Raw genomic sequence first — 11,911 nt, 5'->3', positions numbered from 1 at the left:
TCTTTTGGAAATATTAAAAAATTTGGTTATTCATATTATTCTAGATATAAAAAGCAAGCATTCTCAGCCTGGCCGATGCGGCTTAGTTGTTTGGGCACTGTCTCATGCACTAAGAGGACACCAGTTCAATTCCTAACAGGGCACATGCCTGGACTGCAGGCTTGATCCCCAGTAGGGGGCGTGCATGAGGCACCCCATTAATGTTGCTATGTTTCATTGATGTTTCTCTCTTCCTTTCTCCCTAAAATCAGTAAGAAACAATATTTTTTTTAATTAAGCATTTTTAGAATCTTAGGAAATTTAAAGCATGTGATTTAAATTTTCTAATTATTCAAATTTGTCTCTGAAAATGAAATAAAAGGGGACATCTAATAAAAATATTTAATTTAAAATTGCACAGTGTCAGGGGGGGGTACTAGATTTATCAGGGGGATCACTTCATGTTTATTTATAAGTGTCTAACCACTATGTGATACACTTGAAACTAATATAATATTGAATGACAACTGTAGCTGAAAAATAAATTTAATAATAAAAGTGCATGTTCAGAATTGTATATGCATAATTGAGAAAATCTACATTAAAATGTTGAACCATCTTTTCAAAATCCTACTGAATGTTATAAATATATCTGGCAAGAAAGAAAGTAACCAGAAATGTTATTTACAGTGTCATTTGTTTTAATATAATTGCTTTTGTACTTCTAGATCTTAATTCAATTGCAACTTGTGCCACTTCATGGGCAATTTGCCTCGATAATGCCTGCCTGACACCACTTCCCCTCACATTAGCTGAGGGGCTGACTTGGACTTGGACACTCAGAAGTTATCTCCCAGCAGGGTGCAAGTTCCTTATGTCACTCTTCCTGCTTCCCTGCTACCACATTATTTGTGGTTAATTTCATACTACACACATTTTCTCTCATGTTAATACTCAGTTATTTTTCAAGTGGCTTTGCAGAACAGATGTTCTTACAGGAGTTCCCATCTTTCTTCTTTCTACTGACATATTTTTTGCAAAAGACCCCTTTGCTACTCCTTGTTTAGTCTAGAAGAGGTGGGAGGAGGGGAAAGAGGCAGAAAGAAAGACTCATTCTGAGTATCTGTAGAAAATTGTTCCTTAGATATATTCCTGTGTAATTTGTCCCCACCTATTTCTCCTGATATATACATATGCCTTTGTGGAAAACAAATTCAATTCCTGATTTTTTATTTACTCCTATATATAATTTTCTCCTAAAAATTAGTATATTTTCATTTTAATATTTTATGTCTAGAAAGATTTGACACAAATATCAATATCACCTGTATATATTGCTTTTATTCCAATTTTCATACATACCTAAACCAGTAGTCACAAGTTAATCTTAAAGAGAATTAGCTTTCCATATCCATTTTGACTTATTTTGGTTGCTCCTGATTTAAAGTTTAAGTGTCATATGTCACTATCCTTATTCTCTGACACTTGTCAGAGATGACTTATGTTCTATCTGTAAGTTTAATCAATTAAAATGCTTATAAGTGGAGAAAAACCAAGATGGCAGCATAGGTAAGCACCTAAACTGCTGCCTCACACAATATCAAAACTATTGATACAATTAAAAGACAGAACAGACATTATCCAGAACCACAGGAAAGCTGACTGGGTGGAAATTCTACAACTAGAAGGAAATAGAAAACTCTAGGGTAGCTTTCTCTAAGAGGTGCTTGTAGTGATTACCGAGGGACACTGAGACCCAGGGTCCTAATAGGGCAGAGCTGATGTGAATCCAAGTGTGTCTGCTCAGCCCTGAAACTTCACCCCATCCTAGTTGAGCACAGAGGCTTTTGCAATTTTGCAATTCTGGTCTCATGAGACTATCTCTAGCACAGAAGTTCTCCCTGCACAGACACAGCTGATCCTCATAGCCAACTGGCCTGGAGGTCAATTCCTCCCAGTGATACCCAACAATAATCAAAATTTAACTACAACAAAGGCTGTACACATAGTCCACAAAGTGGTGTACCAAGAGTGTCCACCTCAGGTAACTGGGGAGGCTGATCCACTGGGCCATATAGGACACCTAGTACACAAAGTTACCCTACCAACTCAGGGACAGCAGCTCGCCCTTCAGATGCGTGGATTAGGATTTTCCAGAGATCCGACTCTGGAAGTGGCTTGTGGGGAAGGACAGCAGGGGTGGGGAGGTCCCAGGTGGAGCAGAGGCCTCGCCTCCTCCACTGGGTCCTTTGACAGGTGGTATCCCCTGCCAGACGCTTAGCTGTTTGCCCGACAGTGAAAAGAGCTGGATAGAAAACCACACATACAGGACACCAATGTGGTAAAAAATGCCAAACCCAATTTAGAAGATGGCAGACGAGACAGCATCATGGCATCAACAGTGATTCTCCGTGCAGTGGACTGGAGCATGTTCTAAATGTGTGAACTGTTCATCCATGTTCAGAAGCACTAAAGGAGATTTAGGAAAAACTCCCAGGAAGAGGCTCCTTCACGGGAGATCTTAAGTGGGACATGTGGCCAGAAGAATGGTTTTAAGGTGAACCTGCTGAAGGGGGACCAGGTAAGAGGTTTCTGATTTCAACACTGAGTTTCTGCTTCGTCCCAGCTTGGTCCCTGCCTTGCAGATGGCAGCTTGGTCCCTGCCTTGCAGATGGCCGCGCACAGTCACTGCTCACCTCTGAGGGCCAGGCCTCAGCACTGTGCGGGCAGGGACCCCAGAGAAGAGCTTCTATCCCATCTTAAAGGGGGAAGAGGCTCCAGTGAATGTCTCCCTCACAATGACATGGAGCCAGCAGTTCAGCCAGGATTTGAACTCAGAGCTCTACCATCACAGCCTGCTGTCTTGCCCACTTCACTGCCACATCCAAATCTAAAAAACTTCTACCAATCCATTAAAAAAACAAAACAAAAAACCTCAGTACTTGGTATAAAAGGAGTCCTGTATCCACATCACCTCGCCCCACACCATCAGGCAAACAGCTAAGTGTCTGGCAGGGGGATACCACCTAACAAAGGACCCAGTGGAGGAGGCGGGGCCTCTTCTCCACCTGGGATCTCCCCACCCCTGCTGTCCTCCCTCACAAGCCATTTCCAGAGTCCGATCTCTGGAAAATCCTAATCCAAGGCACCTGAAGGGCATGCCGCCGTCCCTCCCCCTCTCTAATCTCCAGACCGGGACATGGGCGTACATGGACTCCTACCCCCAGGCCTAGCAGGGTCAGGAGGGAACACTAAGCTGTCTTTGTTTATAAAATAAAATAAACCCTAGAATAAGCATGTACTACTTTGGAAATCACACACCGATGATTAAGAATAACTCAATGCAGACTCATTCCTGCACACCCTGAACCACAACCAACTAGAAATAACAAGCTCAAACCACCGACATTGGTAAGCAAATGGACATCTGTAGCCGGCCTGACCAGAGCCAGGGACCTAGGGGGTCTGGCCCTCTGACCATGGCTGACACCTCCCTCTAGTGGCCCCATCTGCCTTCTTTACAGAGGAGCCTGAGGAAGGACCACGTCCTTAAACGCCAGCCGGAGGGGAGGCTGAAGGCAGGCCTGGAGTCCTGAAAAAGCAATGCGACCTGCTGCTAGCGCCCTACTGACAGGCAGTGACTGTCAGCAAGACACGGGCTGGGGAAGAAGGCAAGAAGCCGATGGTGGTGGACTGTCTCAGAATTACTTGCAAAGTCAAAAATAGAAAAATGCGTACACGGTGAACTTCAATATAAATAAGAGGCAATGAAGAAGTCAGACCTTACATGGTCTTCAGAATCCTAAAATTCACCCGGGAGGGACAAGGCTCCTGGGAGAATGTGCATGCGGAGGGCCTCTGAGAGCTTAACGGCGGCAATAACCAGCGATTTAAATGGAGAAGATGGTAAAACCTACGAATCCTGGGGACCTTTTTCAGCATGCTCCACCAGGAAGCAGACATTCACAGTAAGTCTGAAATGCTGCCTCAGTCCAGTGTCCCACTCTCCTCAGCGCAGAAATGGTGTGACCAAAACAGCTCTTCTCTGTTCCCCAAAACCACTTACCTCAGGGGGTAAGGACTCGTGAGCACCTCGCAGAAGAGGACAGACTTCCATCTGGAAGAACGGCACCATCGCCAGCTCCCGCACTCAGAAGGGGGCGCTCAACAGCCCAGAGCCCTCCGCATGTTCAAGTTCAGGTCCAGCCGCAATGGCAGGAATGGGCCCTTCTCAGAGCTGCCCTGCCAGGCCCCTGCCAGACCGCTCCGCCCAGGCTCCGTCTCGGAGGATAAGCCAATCAGGGCAAAACCGAGAGGCACCTGGATTTGAGAGCAAGCTTTTCTTCAGTATAAAACCAGTGGATTAAAAAGACAAAAAGAAGGCTTCTCGAGTCCAAACCTCCATCTGGTAAGCCTTGATTACATTTAAAGTTGAAACATGCTCTTCAATGCTTGTCCCACAGGAATGGAAGAGGATGGGAATCACCCACCAGCGGGTCCCGGACCCCGGCCGGCCATCAGAGGTGGGCAAGGGCCAGGTGAATCCTGTTACGCTCAGATCCCACTGGCCAGCCTGCAAAATACACCATATTCTGTGGTGTCCTCTGGTGGGTGAAAGGTGGTCCTAGAAGCGGTTGGTTCTGTGATATTAAGTAGAGAAATATAGCCCGGAGGAGTAAATTCCGTCTGTCCCAGGTCACATTCCAAATAGTCAATGCAGGAAATGCTGTTCAATAGGTGGTTAATCAGGTACCTATTCAATGTTGACTTTCCGACGTCCTGAGAGCCACAGACCAGAATGATGGGGCAGCCATCTGTCTGCTTCCTCACAAGCAACGCTGACCAGCTCCTCCAGGGCTGAAAGGACACTCTCGGTTAACTGAAGGCCGATTTTTTTCTTCTCTTTTTTAATGCCCACAGACCTCATGGTGAAATACTCAGCGTTAATCTGGAAAATTGTCCTCTCTTGTTCGAGTATACATAAGAGAAGCCTGGATGACTGGTTATGAAGCTCAGTGTGGAGTTTTTCAGGTTTTCTAGCATCACCATGGAACACAAACAGTTCTTCATCACCCAATACCTGTCCTCCCGGTTCAGATGAGCTCTGAGCAACGTTCGGGCTTCTCTTTCCATCTCCTTCTTGCTTTTCTCAGGTATCGAGTAATGAACAGCCCTGAGAGCCCGGCGAGAGTGGGTGTAGGTAGAGGAGACATCTTGGGAAGGCTGGCGTTGGCTAATAAATGGTAAAACCAAACACCTGCACCTGGACACAAAGGCAAGTCACGTGACAGGTCCCGCTAAAAGTAAACACCTGTTCCTCCAGCAGCAGCAGCAATGTGTGGCCTGAGCCTGTGGGACACAGTGGCGGGAGGATGGGGAGGCTCCCGGGGCAACTTCAGGCGGTGTCCTTGTTGGAGGTCGGGCTTGGGACAAGTCACTGGGCACCAGGGTCTTGAGCCTCCAGGCAGACGCCAAGCTCCACACCAGCCAGCTGCCCTCCGCCAGTCCTGCCAGCCGCTGTCTCAGGAGCCTCTGGTCCTCTGGCCACAGGAGCGCAGGAGCCAACGGAGGGGTTTGCAGCTGAGGATGAGCTGGGGATCGTGCTCACGTGGATCGGAAGGGCCCCCTCTTCTGGAGAAAGATTTTAAAGGAAGGAAAATGGGTGCCACATCAACTCAATGAAAGGCAAATGGAAAACCGAAAAGTCATCAGTAAAATGTTGCTTTAAAGGCAGGAAAGAAAGTCTTTTTTTTTTTTTTTTTTTTTTTTTTTTCATCAAATTGTGACTGGCGATGAAAAGTAGATTTATTTTGAGCATCCCAAAAGCACAAAATCATGGGTTGATCTAGGATCAGTGACCCGCAAACTGCGGCTCTGTTGACTAATGAGTTTGCAAACCACTGCGTTAGGGAAAAAAATACTTAAAAGACATTTTAATAATGTACTAATGTGTTTAACCCAAAGTCAAAACTTCTGGGTAAGGGTAATGCCTTACAGCAATGGTTGGCAATCTCATTAGTCAACAGAGCTGATCACTGATCTAGGTCAACCATCAACATCAACTGCAAGGCCAAATGGCTTCGGAAAGAAGACAATGCTGTGCATTTGGTGGGATCAGGAAGGTGTGTGGTGGATTATGAGCTTGTAAAACCAGGTGAAACCATTAATACTGATCACTACAGACAACAAATAATCAACTTGTACTATGCTTTGATTATGAAACAACCAGAATGTGCCAGAAGACACGGCAAAGTAATTTTGCTTCATAAGGCACCATCACACACTTCAAAACCAGTTAAAGACACATTAAAATATCTTGCCTGGGAAGTAGTAACCCACCCTACATATTCACCAGACCTTGCTCTTTCAGATTCCCACTTATTCCAATTGATGGCACACACACCTTCTGAGCAGCACTTCAAAACCTAGGAAGAGGTGGAAAATTGGTTTGCCTCAAAACAAGAAAAGTCCTAATGGGATGGTATCCAAAATTATCTGAAAGATGGGGCAAATGTGTAGCTAGTGATGGACATTACTTTGAATAAAGCACTTTTGATGTTTCTCTTGAAATTATCATATTTTCTTTGATTATAAAATCCACATTATTATCTGATACACCTGGTACAAAGTTGGAAAGGAGATGAGAATTTTTCTCTTACATATTCAACAGTAAACCAAACTTTTGGATACAGAGATGCAAAAATCTCTGGCCTTCTCTCCCTCTTGCTAATCTCCTCTGCAAAGCTGTGCAGCATAGGATGAACTGCGTCCACATTAATCCTCCCAATTATTATAACTGGAATGGTCTCAGTTTTAGGACTAAAATATTTGAAGTTAAGCTTTTAAAATATTGTTGCTGAGGATTCATTTATTTCAAATATAGGTGGGTCAGACATTTGAGCATTAAATCAGAGACCATTAAATTGATCAATATGACAAAAACAAAAACACACAACCTGATCAATTTTTCTCTCTCCCTCTTCTCCCTCCTCCCTGTTCTCTCTCTCTCTCTCTCTCTCTCTCTCTCTCTCTCTCTCTCTCTCTCTCTCCTCTTTCCTTCTCTTTCCTCTATCAGTCCAGAGGATTGGTAAATGAAGAATAAAAGGGTTCTGCTTAGTTGTTCGACATTTGTAGATTGTAAACTTCAATTAGTTCTCAGAAACATTTTTAAGAGGATTTAATTTTTTTCTAAATATATTATAATTCAAAATTCCTCTTACAAAGATATATAAACCTTTTTATTCATAATAGTCATTTGGCATCCTAGAGTATCCTGTCACTTTAAAAAATGTAAAATTTTTAAAAGGAAAAATAAATCACCGATTCCCTATAGCCCAGCATTAAAGCCAAAGTCATTTAATATCTGAAACATGCCATCAGCCACCTCATCCTGAGGAGGAGGGTGGCATGCTGGTAATTCATAGCTGTCACTCACACACATGGCTGTTAGACAATGGAGGAAAGGAAGGGAACCATTAGGCTGTAATGCTTAAAATTTACATCCCCTGTAATTTCCAGCGAAGGCTTTGCTTCCTTGGCATCTAAAATAGACTGAACTACAACTACCGCTACCAGTTCATGGTATTTTCCTAGAGTGAAGGCAGATAGCCAAGTTAGTATTTTCAAGACTAAAAAGCAAAAATAAGAGAGGCAATTTTGTTTTCCATCTCAACTTTCCTGTAATGTCAAATAATAGAAATTTGTTTATCTCATCTGCCGTCTTTAATGATCATGGACAGTGACAGATCCCAGAGAGAATGTACAACATTTTCTGCTTTCTGAAGCTCTGTATTATTCTTTGTCAGGAAATATTTACAAGCTGGGTTTTGTGTTTGTAAAGTTCAATTCCCAGAATAGTAGGTTATAAATAGTAATTACCACAAAATAACCACATTTAGATGTTGTTCTAAGGAAAAAGACCTGATATTTTGGAACTGTTTTTTTTTTTTCTCCTAATCTATTTCTGCACATGTACAAGTGTATATAGTGGTCCCCCACTCTATTCTTTATATCAGGGAGCCCATAGCAAAGCATATTATTTTACTTAAGGTGCAGGAGAAAACAAAGCATTGGCTGAGTTATCCTATAGCAGCTACGAGGTCAAGCAACTCCTGGGAACTATGCCTCATCTCAGCCTGACTCTTAAGACAGTACAAAGGGCCTGGAGAAATGAGCTTGGATTTTAGGTAACCTGGGTTCTACCTGTTAGCCCTGACCAGGGGCCTATGATAGGTTGCACAGATCCCCTGAGCCTACGGTAGTTCTTTTCATTTCTTAAATAAAAGCATTAGACTTAATAATTTCTAAGCGCAAATACTGATAAATGTTGACATGCTTGAAGCCAGTAACAAAGACATTGGAGGTGACAGATCTCCAGCTTTCATTCTGGAGATCTTCTCATCTTCATCTCAATTCTGAATAGCTCAGAACCGCTTGACACACTACTAGAGTTTGCAAAGCCTTGGCGTCCCCATTTGTCAAACATAGGGGATAGCTGTCCTCTTGCCCATACTGGCATGGAAATCAGGCAGCAGTCTGCCACATACCTGGTAAGGCTTCTATAAATGACAACTATTGTTATTATTTCACAAAAGCCAGTAATACCTCCTAAAACCATTTGCTTTGCTTTCTTTAGCAGCTTCTTTCTAGAAGACATCTTCCCTAATTCTGGTGTAATAGTAAAGAATGACTAGTAATTGTACTGCTAGCTGTACCTATGTGGAAAAATGCACAGCAGACTCTGAAGCATTCATTATTGAGGAAACAAGTCACACACATTAATCATAATAATAAAAGGAAAAGAGAAGTGTAGTCAGTTCTGCTATCATGCCTTAATTTGTTGTTCCAAAATCTATGCCATGCAAAACCATGCATCAAAAAATAAAACATAAAATGGGCACATGCCCAGGAATAGAGAGGTCTCTGGTTCAATTCCCCATCAGGGCACATGCCTGGGTTGCAGGCTCAATCCCCAATAGGGGGCATGCAGAAGGCAGCCAATCAATGATGTTCATCTCTCTCTCATAGATATTCCTCTATCTCTCTCTAAATATCAATAAAAACATTTTTAAAAATACACACACACACACACACACACACAAGGCTTATGGGAAGATGAGGTAAGGACAACAATCACAAAACTGTTTCAGTGACACACGAAGAGACAAGTAGGGATCTAATAAAAACACCCACACAGTTCCATGATTGAGAAATACGTGAATCCATACTATAATAAATATGACACTTTACCTTGAAAATGACACGAGGTCACCGCTGGAAGGACTGTTGCCTGTGAGTTAGTGTGGACTCGTGGAAGGAGGGTTATCTGAAATCAGAAGAGAGTTGTATCACCAGAGGTGGGTGGGTGTGGCTCACAGCATGTGCGATCCACTGAGGTTGCTGGGAGATAGTTAAGGTGTGTGAGTGTGTGCGTTTTGCGTATTCCAGCTGAGTGCAGCTTTCTGACGTTTCTTGCTGACAAAAATCACTGTTTTGATATATCAATGTTTCCTAATATATCAATGACTTTGGAACAAATTTGCATTTTCAAAACAAGTGTTATTGCGGAAATGTCTCTATATAAATTCCAGGCAGTGTTTATCCTCCAATCTATTCCTTGAATACAGTATGCAGATACATGCACACGTGTGTATACATAATATTGAAGATGAGAAAATGAGGAGAATTCAATGAATTATGAGTTTCTTGTACACATCCATAGTAACATTATTCATGGTGGAGTGTTTTTACGTAGTGCTACATTTTTCCATCACACCAAAGAAAAATACTAGTTTTTAAAAATTCCAAATATCAAAAAAAAAAAAAAATAGTTCTCACAAAATCCTTATTTGCACTCTTTTACTTTGAACCTTTTCTCAAGTTCCATATGTGTCTCAATTTCCAGCTTCAGTGAAAACAGGAGAGAAGGTGGTGAGGGAGGAGAGATACAGAGGAGAGGAGAATAGGGTAATAGAAATCCAGTTTAAAATGCAGACGAATCCGCTGTTTCTGCTTGATAGCCTGTAACATTTCCATGTAGTGCACTTTGCATGGCAGAATAGCTACTAGTAATAGAATTCTCTCACAGTGGAGGTTAATTACTTTTCAGCTACAGCAAAATAAATTTCCTGTCAGGCCCATGGACAGGAATACACTAGTGTCCCTGTTTTTACCTGCAGTTTTAATTCAACCTTCATATCTGACACTACTTGCATTCGTGGGCTGTTCCTCTGAACAGTAGGTGCCCCAGAGGAATACGGAGGGATTGTCAATTACGTAGTGCCAAAATGTGCGTTAAAAAAAGGGAGGCTCGCCTCTTTCAAAGAGCACCGTAAAAAAAGATAAACTGAGTTGCCTTTCTCTTTAGAAAAGAGGATTGAACTCTTGATGATGTGGACAAATGAAACTTAACCAAGGCGTCTTCCACAGCCCCCAGTGGAGCAAACCCTGGCTTCCAGCTGCATCTCAAACTGAACGTAGGGAGGCTTTCAGAGTCATTCATTCCAGTCTATTCTCCGTTTTAATACGGCCAAGCCCACTGCACAATGTCTGCAGCTTTATAGAATAATATATCAAAAGTTCCCCATCATTCTCCTGATGCCGAGGAAACGGAAGGTGGTCCTCGATGCATTGGAGATGGTTAACTTTTCTATCTTCAACACTTTGTAATGAATTCCTTTAAAATTCAGAATTCCAATAGAAAGTACTATTTAAGTGTGGATTTCTGAGGGTAAATATACTATTCACTAATGTTCTATTGAAGATTGGGAAATGAACAGCCAACACCTTTGCCTTTCTGAGGATGAATCAAACGGAAAATAACATGCCTGAGAGAAAATGATGGAGATCATAGTGTCACTTCACTAAACAGAAATCTGATGGGAAACTATGGCTGAAAGGACATGGTTAAATAAAGGTTCCTAACACTTCAACCCTAGACAACTCTGTGCATTCTTTATAAGAATGAAAGACACTGCTCAAGCGAATTTCATAATGGGAGTAGACAAGAATGGGCCTGTTCTGGGCAGGCAATCCAATTGGCTGAACCAAACATATCCAGGTTTTCTAAACCCACCAACCAGAACAGTTCCTCCTCTCTGGTGAGGTACAGAAAAGGGGTGGAGAGGAGAAAAAAGGAAGTTTCAGAGAGAAGTGGGGGCCTACTCCAAAGGCTTTTCTTTACTATATAATAGTAATAAGGAGTAAAGAAAAATGTAGGACAGAAGGAGTGGGGAGTTAGCATTCCTTCCTAATATGACTGTCTTTGAGGGCGATAGTCAGTATATTTGCCACTAACATTAAGTATAAGTTGGAAATGAAACTGTTTAGAGAAAAAATAAAGTCAATAGTAAGTGGGAAATGTAAGGGGCTGGGAGGGCCCTGCAGACGGGGGGAGAGCAGTCTCTGTGTAGCTGCAGGCACGGAACAACGCCTGCTTGCAGAGGAAGCTCCGGCATGCCCCCGAAAAGGGGAACATGTTCCTACATGGTGCCTAACCTTGGAATTTTGGGAAAATCATCCTTCAACAGTTCAAAGAAATTATTTATTTGAATCTGGGCAAAAAATAAATAAATAACTTTTGAATATGTTTACCTTACAGAAAAACAGTCTGTTATAAATTATATCAGGTATTACAAACTTTTTCTGTAAAGGGCCAGGTAGTAATTATTTTAGGCTTATAGTCACATAAATTCTGTCCTAGCTTCTTAACTCTACTGCTATTAAAATGCTCATTCATTTACCAGCAACCATAGAAACTGGTAAATGAATGAGCATGCTTGTGTTCCAATAAAACTTTATTTGTGAACACATATTTAAACTTCTTATACTTTATATGCCATGAATATTATTCTTTTTTTACTAAAAAATATTTTCAGCTTCCAGGTCATGCACTGGCCATATTTGGTCTGTGGACAATAGTTTGCTGACCTTT

At 42.2% G+C, this 11,911-nt stretch overlaps 1 pseudogene; it reads right to left on the bottom strand.

The window, feature by feature from the left end:
• Nucleotides 1-4,496: 4,496 nt before the first annotated feature.
• Nucleotides 4,497-8,635, bottom strand: LOC118714579 (annotated as a pseudogene).
• Between the last annotated feature and the right edge of the window lie 3,276 nt (nucleotides 8,636-11,911).

Source organism: Pipistrellus kuhlii, unplaced genomic scaffold (assembly GCF_014108245.1).
Source record: "Pipistrellus kuhlii isolate mPipKuh1 unplaced genomic scaffold, mPipKuh1.p scaffold_m20_p_10, whole genome shotgun sequence".
Classification (NCBI taxonomy): domain Eukaryota; kingdom Metazoa; phylum Chordata; class Mammalia; order Chiroptera; family Vespertilionidae; genus Pipistrellus; species Pipistrellus kuhlii.
This window is presented reverse-complemented; position numbering and strand designations above follow the sequence as displayed.